General features: G+C 36.5%; 1 long non-coding RNA gene across 1 annotated transcript in view; it reads left to right on the top strand.

The window, feature by feature from the left end:
- The first annotated feature begins 401 nt into the window (after positions 1-401).
- Positions 402-10,935, top strand: part of LOC103477243 (uncharacterized) — a 15,099-nt gene continuing 4,565 nt past the window's right edge. Inside the window, exons 1-2 of the long non-coding RNA XR_535604.1 lie at positions 402-444; positions 5,530-5,594. This is a non-coding gene — a long non-coding RNA (uncharacterized LOC103477243). The remainder of the gene's footprint in view (positions 445-5,529; positions 5,595-10,935) is intronic.

The raw sequence follows: 10,935 nt of genomic DNA, 5'->3' as shown, positions 1-10,935 counted from the left end.
GGCAAATTTTGCAAAAGTGAAAATCTTAAATTTACTTCGTGGCACTTAGTTACCAGTAAACACACCCATCTCTTAGCAACAGGCTAGCAACAAAATTATTATTGATCAAAAAACATAAGATTTCTTCTGCTCTTTGGAAATACCAGAATTGTGTAGTTGGTGAATTTTGCTGAAAAGTTCATTCTTTTTGTCATAGTGGTAAATATATTATAAAACACACATTCAACACAAAAGTTAAAATCTCGACTTATACTTTGTGGCAGTTTGTTAGCAGTAGAAAACGCTTTTCTCTTAAAATCAAATTAATAGCAAGTTATATAATTTATAAAACATAAGCTCTTTCGAAATAATGCTTACCTGATTAGATACAAGACATTTACTGTTGCCAAACTGTGCAGTTGCTGAATTTTGCTGAAAAGTGTTGTTTTTTGATTGTTTTTAGTGGTAAGTATATTGTAACACAGACATTCAACACAAAAGTAAAAATCTGATTTATACTTCGTTGCAGTTCGTTACCTTTAGAAAACGCTCATCTCTTAACACCAAATTAATTATAGGTGTAGAGCAGTGTTTCCCAACCCTGGTCCTCAAGGCACACTGACCTGCATGTTTTTAGATGCTCCCCTGCATCATCAGCACACACGATTGCAATTGATGGCTGATTAATAGGGTTTTGCTGATTTGCAATCATCTGAATGGGGTGTGTTGAAGCAGGGGAACATCTAAAACATAAAAGGTCAGTGTGCCGTGAGGACCAGGGTTGGGAAACACTGGTGTAGAGCAATAGGTGCCTTACATGCATTGCATGGAAGCATTGAAAAACAGTGTAAACATTGGTGTTCATGCTATGACAAAGATGGACTTTGTTTATTATAGGTTACTTCTGAAAGTGCTTGATTTCACTCGATTTTATTTTGGGGTATCTGAGTAATATTGCTGAGATCCAGATGTCATTTTCAAGAGGGACCTGGGCAGAAGTCTGCATCACGCAGTAACCTGATTACAAAACAAAACTAATTGATACATATGCAGAAGTATGTCTTTTAGGCACCTTTAAAGTGTGTTTAATGTAATATGTAGGCATACTTTTTAAGTACCTAAAAAGTATGAATTTTTAAGTGCCTTAATAATCTTTTACTATTTATTAAAATTGCATACAATAAAAAAAAAGATAATCATAATGTAATTTTTAAGAAAGTACCCAATCCATTTTCAGATGTGTGATGTAAAACCTGATAATCATCGGCATTAGCTCCAGAGCAGATGGTGGCGGTATTGCACACATATAAATAAAATAACTATTTATTGAATTCATAGTCGCCAGCTGGGGTGGCAACAGGGGTGGCAAGGCTCTCATTTGGGGTGGCAAATACCACCCCATGCCACCCCAGTAGATCCGCCCCTGTATGTAAGAAAAGGTTAATTTTCGTAAGCTAACCTCAGTTTGGACCGATGAGAACACTCACAGTGAGAACTTTGCATTCACTCACCGTAGGAATAAACGTTCTGTCGGTTTTGGGCTCATTGTCTATTTTCCATAGTGGCATGATTAAAAAATGCCAAAACAATTTATTTAAAATATGCAATTGGATGCAGCAGTTTGAATTGATGAATTTCACAAATCCACATTTTGGAAGTACTTTAGTACATATGTCCTTTTGTAAATTGACCTTTGACTACATGGTCTTTGTAGCAATCAACGAGAAGCTGAGAGAGTTCTGCTTGGACAATTGACCACTCTTGTTCCATCGTGTTCATTTAAATAAACATGGACTCAGCTTTTAAACAACGTCTTTAATTTTTCAGCTGGTTTGAGGTCAGGGTTTTGGGAATGCCATTGCACAAACGTATTCTTTCTGTGATTTATCCATTCCAAAATGGCTTTGGTGCGTGTTTGGAATCACTGTGCCGTCCAAACATCCAACTATGTCCAAACTGTTACCCTAAGATGGAAAAAAATAATGTTAGTGTTTAAGAACAAGGCAGGAAACACTAAAGCTCAAGCCTGCCATCATGCAGCGAATAAGTTTTATGAATATAGCCCAGAAAATACCTACTAAATTATGAAACAGTTTGTTGAAAGTATAGATCTAAGTATGAGCTTTAATATGCAGAGTTAACAAGTTTCCTAGTCCATTATTACATACCTGTTAGATTTGAAGCGTCTAAATATAAGGTAATGTATTTATTTTTTTATTCCTACTGCAGCCAACAAAATTGGCAAAACATCAATACTAATGGAAGGAAGCAAAGTCTCCGTCATGCCAGCACTTGACATGCAGACCCTTTAATCTCTGGAACATCAGGAGCCACACCCCAGCCTTTCACTTTTTCAGAAACAGATGTGCTGGACTTGACATCAGCACATCTCTGAAATGTTCCCTCACACATCTAAGAGCAGCTGTGTATGCTCTGATATTATTTTTTCTTTAATTTTCACAAAATCCTTGTATAGTGCAGAGCACTGACATTCTCAGCAATATTATTACCCACCCAGATGATGTTTAAAGCAGATATTGGACAGAAGTGGACGTGTTAAGACGTAGGTTTTTGATGCTGGCAGGGGAAAGCGAGCGGTGCGCTAAAGAGAAAGACTGCCCTACGGTGCATTCCTTCAGCCCGTGTGCATCCAACACACTTGATGAAAAGTGAAAGTCCACCGAGGACTGAGTTCTTTCACTATAGTAATTATCAGTCATGACTGTCTGTCATGCTGCTTTTTCTCCTCATTTTGTTCTTCCCTCTTTTCTCTTTGTTACTCTTCCCATTCATGTGAGGACTGTCTGAAATAGTGAATTCCTGATTTTATTTTTTTTCATTGTTAATGCTTGATGATGAATGAAAAATCCAGTTTGTTGAGTAGTATCCTTTAATAAATGGTCTTTTTGTTCCCAATGAGTGGTGGGTAAAGTACCCCAAAATTGTACTTGAGTAAGAGTAGGAATAATAATAGGATTAGAAAAAAAAACAGTATACAGTGAAACCTCTTTGCTTTTGCAGTTTGGTATTTGTGCATTTCCTGTGGAACGTGACGCTGAATTATTTGCAGCAAATGAAAACAGGACATTAAAGATTAGACAAATATGGTCTTAATAGAAATGCTTCAAGGTTATTATTTTCAGAAAGTACATCTGAAAATCAGAGAAATGAGTCTCGTGAGAATTCTTTTCAACGACAGCATCTGTCTTTTATGAGCAAATTTATTTTTATTTCCCCCCAGTGGTTATTTATAGTGTGTGTCACTCGGTGAGTTTGTATCCATGTTTCCAACGTTTTCAAGAATTTTATCACTGCACTTATAATGCAAAAAATGAATACTTTAATAAAATTTAGCATTTGAGAAGTTTATGTTTTAAATGGTTGCAGAATTATTACTTTTCTCTGTACTTCCATGCATTCTCAGCTCTTTTAGAAGCACTGTTACAGCTGACCTCTGACAGAACCAGGCAGAGTGTACTCCTGGCTGTTTGTAAAGCTTTTCTATGAACCACTAATGGCAAACGTTTAGCATAAAAACAGCCGATTTACAAAGTGCTGTTATAAAGTGTTTGAGAATGAGTCTGTGCTTAGATGTAGCCGTCACTTTGTTAGGATTAACATGTCCAGATGTTAACGAAAGTCAGGCGTTGTTTAACATGGTCACTTTGGACTTTATTAGCATCCAAATATTTGCTAACTAGCACTAAACAAAATGCAAAACTGGGGAACGGCACTGCTTATCCTACGTCCCCGATTCTCCAGGCTTTACATTGGATGCGGTTTCTGTCTTTGAATGTTAAATTACGGACAAATCACAAGTTAAAAAGCACAGCAAAATGGCATCATAAAAACAGGTGAAATCCATTTTTCTGCTTGACAAAACAACATCAAGGTGCTGCTGGCTTCCTGAGGCAAGAGAATCAGGACCACAGAGCATACACAGCTGCTCTTATCCAAACATTCTTTTCCATGGTAGACTAGTTTTGTGTGAATCCCATGTGAGTCTTTTGAAATGATTTGCTTGGGCAAGTACTAAGAGAGTTAAACTCACACATTCCTGCTTTGGCATTAGCAGTAGATCCAAAACAACAAGGCTGTTTGAAGAGTTGCATGTTGGCTTAAAGCACAATATACCTCCCAACCGCATTCCTATTAGAAACGCAAAGCATATTCAGCCAAATTTAGGATAGAGTATACGACCAATTTCAGTGAAATAAAAGCAATGTAACTAAAAACCTAATGCAATAACATGCTATTTTTTCCCCCATCATGATTGATGCAACATCTCATTTTACTGTCCTTTTGAGGATTTCTGGACATTAAAATCTCTCCAAGATGTCCTGGCAAAATTTTCCTACTGAGAGACTCTGTTTCATCAGGATGTTTCAAAGCAGAATGGCTTGGCCATCTGCCCAGAAGCAAAGCGTCATCTCTTTCATCTCTCTGTGTCCTACAGCATCTCACAGTCATACTTACACAACACACACATACTGCTGTAGTTTAAAGATATTCACGATGGGGTGTGTTCCACTTTCTGGGGGCACTTTTACAGAGCAAATAATTTAGAAAGTACTAACTTCTTTGTGTAAACATATATATCTGTCCATGTAAGCTGTAAACTAGAGGTCGTTTCATCCAAAAAGACACGGTCCAGTTGGGTTTGGCTCAGGAACAGAGAGTTGGAAGATAATGGGAATGGTGTTATGGAGATCTGTCAAATTCTGATCCTAGAACAAAGTACAGGAATTGGAAAGTTACTTACATTTACTGTTCTTGTACAGATTGTTCTTGAGTTAATGTTTTCCAGACTTTCCGACCTGTGTTTTTAGTAGAATCGTGTTGCTGCTATATGGAGTCCCTCCAGGCTCAATATTTGGGTTTCTGATATTATATATCAGCCCCTGTTTTTAATTGTTTTTAATTGATATGCAGATGATACTCTGATTCATATGCCCCTAAAACAGTAGCTCGGCTGTTCAAAAGTTCACCAGGATCTGAAAGCTTGGAGGCTCAACATTTTAGTAATAATAAGACAAGAGAAATAATTTTTGACCCTGGGGTCACCGGTTTTATTTTGCCTGTTGACATGGATACTTTAAGAGAATACAGACAGCCTATTGCCTCAAATTTGTGTTTAAGGTTTAACAATTTGCAAAGATTTCAGACTGTATGGTTAGAGACAATTAGCTAAAAAATAAACAACAAAAAACACCAAGAGTTTATTAAAATATAACTTCAAAACAATTAGCAATGCCCTCTTTGTTGTAAAATGCTGCACTACGGAGGAGAGACTATTCAACTTTATCATTATTGCACTGGCAAACATTTCTTGAGTTCATTTCATTTTTTAAAATCTGTTTTTAACTCCTAAAACTGTCTTGTTGCGCCTACCTTCATCACAGCATGCTGAGGACAAAGTAAATTATAAAACTCTTTGCTGGTGTACAATAGACAGATCTCTACAACAGTTACTTTTAAATCTGTAACTTTTTTTTTTTTTTGTTGCCAATAATAGGATCTTTGACCGTCCCTCTCTTCACAATCTTACAGGGGCATCCAGAGTCTAGGGTTTTCAAGAAGAGTTAGCTCTGGAGAACAAGATGATTTTTGGTCAGGTGAGACATTTCTGTGTTCACTTGGCCATATGATTTGGATCATTATCCTGCTAAAAACAATCACCTATAATAGAGGTCACCAGATTGTTCATTAGAATGACCTGATATTTCAAAGATCTCCTGATTCTCAAAGTTAAGTTTCGCAAGGTAAATGGAGGAGAAACAAACAGGCCCACAGCATCACAGATCCTCTACTGTACATGGCAACGTGCATACAATTATTTTTACGCCTACTCATTTCATGCCAAACTACCCTGTAGTGTTTAATCCAGACAGTGTAAACAGTGTAGCAAACTTTTAAAGAAGAAACCATTTTCCCTACATTGCTTCCAGAAGCTAACATTTAACAGTATCATTGAGACTTGGTGACTAAAAGATTCCACTCTTTGATGTAGCTCTCAAATTGTGGGTTTTGGGGCGTTTTGTTAATTGTATAACCCTGTCATTCACCCTGGTTAAATCACTGAGTCATGTCAGCTTGGTACCCCTGAAAAACAGGAAGGTAAGGAGTAGTAATTAAAAGTCCCAAGAAACTTGGATAAATGCTAACAAAGGTAATTTTAGCTTCATCTAATAAATGTATTCAAATTAAAGGTTGAGCTTTTCTAGATTTTGCAGTGTGGGATTATGCTAATGCAATAAATTATTTAAACCCCTTTTACACATCTTCATCAACAATGACGAGACATTTTTATGTGTAAATGTTGCATAATCTTTGCCTTGCTTTTACTAATATTTTTTGCATCCTATTCTGTTTTATTTTTAATATTTTGATTCCTTTTAATTATCTGGACCAGGTTATTCCTTGTTGTTGTTAAAGTGCTTTATATTTTAATTTGGCTTAATGTTAAAAATAATAAGGCTTAGAAAAGGAACAAAGACCTGAACTTCTTAATATGTCCATCTATTGTTTATCACAGTGACCAGTTATTGGTTCATGAGCATTATGTTATGGAATATGAGGCACATTGTATAAATCACTGCATAATTACAGTCAAAACATCTTAACTCAACTTGTGTTACATAGAGATTCAAACCTCACTGCCGCAGAGCTCATAAAACAACTGAAGTTGCTTTTCTAAACATTAACGGGGTGTTAAAACATGAGAAATGCAATTATGGTACATAAATCTGCAGAGAATCATCACCTCCGGTTCTGTGATGCATGTAAACATCTGCTTGTAACCCATCCATGTAGTGTGGTATACATCCACTAAGCCATAGGGAATTCACCAGGAAAACTGCTATTTTCACATGTGTGAAATGAACCACTTGCTTGTATGAAAAGTTTTCTGGCATCAATTTGAACGCATTCTTCACCTGTATTGAGTGGTATTCTCAGGTGTATTCTCCCAGCTCTTTCTGGCGTAATGCAGAGGAGCAGCTTATGAAAAAATGCTTCAATGTGATTCAAAAGCTTCATTTGTGAGCCACATGCCACTGAAGTCCTCAAAGGGAGGAGCAAATTTATTGTACTCTTCCAAACGCTCTACCCAGATTTATAGGTGCGTTGAATTTTATGGAGTGTAACCTTTCAGTTTAAATTAAAACTATCTGTTTTAAGAATTCAAAGAGATACAGGAGAAAAACACTTTCCGCTGGCTGGTTTTAGTTTATAATTTAGCTGTTCTATAAGACAAGTACATTTTTAATACGAGATAAAAATAAAAAAAGCAGTGGAAGCCAGATCTTGGCAGGTGTTCTGCAGCTGGTTGCTGAAATGTTGAAGTGAATCACTGTAAGGATAATTTGTTTGGTCTGTTGCCCAGCTGGTCAGGGATCCTCTCTCTTTTAAGTGATTGCTAGCCTCTGGATTCAACTTTTTCATGTGTGAATTGATGGTTATTCAGTTTCCGGTAACAATGTTTTCTTCTAATCTGTCACTTTCTGCACATGAATCAAATTTTTGATCTGTTCACATGATTTGTACACATTTACAGACATCCTGTAATGCACATTTTTACAATATATCTATATTTTCACCAACACACTCTTTCTAACTCAGCCAGCAAGTATGTTGAAGTTTGTGTGCCATGCAGGAAGTTGTCAGAGCCAAGTAAACAAGAAAAAAAAGGTGATGATTAAACCATAACCCAAGAGCCCTCATTCCTGTCTGCCGCTATGAAAGAAGCTCTTCAGTCATGACATGTTAAAAAATAACACTATCCAATATCTGTCCCCTGAGGGAAGGAGAGTAGGTGTGGTTACACTGCTGACAGAGAGCGTTTTACAGGTTGATCTGATTTAAAAGGTCAACAAACTCCACGAATTTGAGGAAAAATGTTTCACGGCGATGCAGTCACTGGAATTCACACGAGACGAAGACTTAAAGCTAAGTTTGCCCGTTTCCACACAGCGGTACGGCATGGCTTGGTGCGGTTCGGGATGCTATTTTGTCTGTTCCATTGTAAAAGTGGACCTGCAATCAACCCATACTTCACCATTCCGGGGCTTTCTTCAGTTGTAGCGGTGTGGCATGGTTAGGGTGGAGCGACTGGCATCACACGACACAGTCCACTAATTTGGGGACAGAAAAACATCACAAAACTAATACGTCATGTTTGCCTTTGGACTAGAATGACGCAACATTAGGCTTTTGGGTTTAACCCGCCTGCCCAATGAAAGTCCAGCTGATGGGAAATGCTGCCCTGAATACCGAATTGCACTGATATGAAACAAGGTGCTTAAGAATAAAAGGCGCTGCCCATATGTTTTTTGTTTGTTTGAAGAGTGCTTTTGGTTATTTTGTTTTAAAACATGAATTCTGCACAGGTTTATCTCTGACCCGTCTGCTGTTTGGTCTCTAACAAACGTGAGGTTTTCATGTATTCATACTGAGAAACAAATTGCACACAGGTGGTTTCTGAGTGGGAATTAGGTGATGTCAGAAGGCAACTGCATTGGATTTTATTGAAGGATACCAGAGTAAAAGGGGGTTTATACATTTACTCCACAATTTTCAGTAATAAATCTGTAGATCATGTATCCTCTTCCTTCTGATTCACAATAACACACTTCCTAGTGTGTAAATGTGATGGTCGATCACATCAAATCCCAAAAGAACAATGAAGTTTCTGATTATGTCACTAAATATGGAAAGGTTCTAGGCATTTGAATGTTGTTGAAGGAACTTTTTTTTTAGCATAAAATAACAGATTCTCACCATGCAGTAACTCATTTCTGAAGCTGTTCTCAAACCACAAAAGGCGATGGACAGTTTTGCAGCTGGATTATGTAAAGTCACCGAATCACCCACAATGAAAGTACATGGATGAAGAAAACGGAACCTAGAGCTGATGATTTCGTCTTGTCTGTCAAACAGTACATTCATATTTCAATCACTTGAATGTTTTCTGTTAGTCACATCTAATAGTTACAACTTAGGTTTAGAAAGAAGTTGGAAGGAATAAGTGCTGCAGCACCATCTACCGACAAGAAAGAAAATGCTTTGACTTAGATGTGAAAAATTCTCTGTAATCTTACCAGTAAAAAGCAATTTAATTGAAATATTGTATTTTGTATGTGTGTGACATATATACTGCTCAAAAAAATAAAGGGAACACTTAAACAACACAATATAACTCCAAGTAAATCAAACTTCTGTGAAATCAAACTGTCCACTTAGGAAGCAACWYTGATTGACCYGACGAGGGTCCCCGTTGTCAATCAGTGTTGCTTCCTAAGTGGACAGTTTGATTTCACAGAAGTTTGATTTACTTGGAGTTATATTGTGTTGTTTATTTTTGTTTATATTGTTTATATTGTGTTCCCTTTATTTTTTTGAGCAGTGTATAAAGAAAATGTGATGCATTATTTTACTCCACGATACAAACTGTGAGCCGGTCTCAGTCGTTCATATTTATTTGATAAGGGACAGAACATAAGCCACTGTACATTTCCCTGTACATAAACTCCTTAGCTAAGCGGCCAATTTGCAGGCCAAGTTCGGTCCCTAGTGTTACAAAAGGATCAACATCAAAGAATAAACATCAAAATGTCACACATGAACCAACACAGGCATGCAAATTTGATTCAGCAACAACTTTCTACCTTAAGAGACGTCATAACTGGACCAAACCTGACCCAATTAGAGCGACCCACCCCCATGTTGTCGAACCAACTTTCCTTAAAAGATTAGTAGTAAGCTGTAAATGAACCAATAATGTGAATTTGTGAAGCGTAAATGCAGAAAGGAGGAGCTTCAACTACTTTACTACAATAAACTTTGCTAAGCTTTTCTGTTTAGCTAAAATGTGGCAACGATGCTATCTCACTTGCTATTTATAAGGATAATTTAATGTTCGCTACAGATTTGTTAAGACAAATAAAAAATGAATTTAAAAAGCAACAATGCACATTACATTATCAGCTTCCAGACATTTTAAACAATCTAAGTTTTACCATTTTGTAGCAGATTTCAAAAGATTCAGTGACCCCTTCAGTAGAAAACTGTCCCATTTAATTTGATATAGCTTTTAAAACATTTATGCATTTAAATGATTTGTACTATTTATCATTTATTTTTCCAGCTACATTTTATGTGCAAACTCTGATTTGAAAAGTCAAAGACAGACTTAAATTTCTAAAGTTCTTTGTTCATTTTAGGCTTTTTGAAATATATAAATACAAGAGTTAAAAAATAATTTTGAAAGAGTTTTCTGTGATGGTCAGACTAAAAATGTCAAACCTGAAAAAAAAAACAGATGGTTGGATGTAAGGAAAAATGGACAGATAGATGTTTCAAAGAAATGGGTGGATTGAAAAATAGATGGCTGAGTTATACAGTGCATCCAGAAAGTATTCACAGTGCTTTACTTTTTCCACTTTTTGTTGTGTTTCAACCTTATTCCAAGTTGTACTAATCACATTCCTCAAAATTTTACACAACCCATTGTGAAAATGCATAAACAACATTTTAAGAGTTTTGCAAATGCATTAAAAATAGAAAAGCAACAACAAAAAGAAGGGCTGCAACTACTTATGTAAATATAATTTCATGGATTTATTTTGAATAAATTTGCAAACGCACTTACAGACTTTGTTCTACATTGTGTAAAATTTTGAGGAAAGATGATAAATTAATACAATTTGGAGTAAGACTGTAACAAAAGATTGCAGAAAAATTGAAGTGCTGTGATCACTGTATGACAAAGGATGGATAGAAAGATGGACAGAATGATTGTTGGATGTTGTAAACAAATGGATGCATGAAAAGAATAGATGGATGGCATGATTAATATGAAAACGGATGGATGGATGGATGGATGGATGGATGGATGGATGGATGGATGGATGGATGGATGGATGGATGGATGGATGGATGGATGGATGGATGGATGGA

The sequence above is a fragment of the Poecilia reticulata genome, linkage group LG15, assembly GCF_000633615.1.
Source record: "Poecilia reticulata strain Guanapo linkage group LG15, Guppy_female_1.0+MT, whole genome shotgun sequence".
NCBI lineage: Eukaryota > Metazoa > Chordata > Actinopteri > Cyprinodontiformes > Poeciliidae > Poecilia > Poecilia reticulata.
Note: the sequence above shows the minus strand (reverse complement) of the source record. Positions and strands in the feature narration are given on the sequence as shown.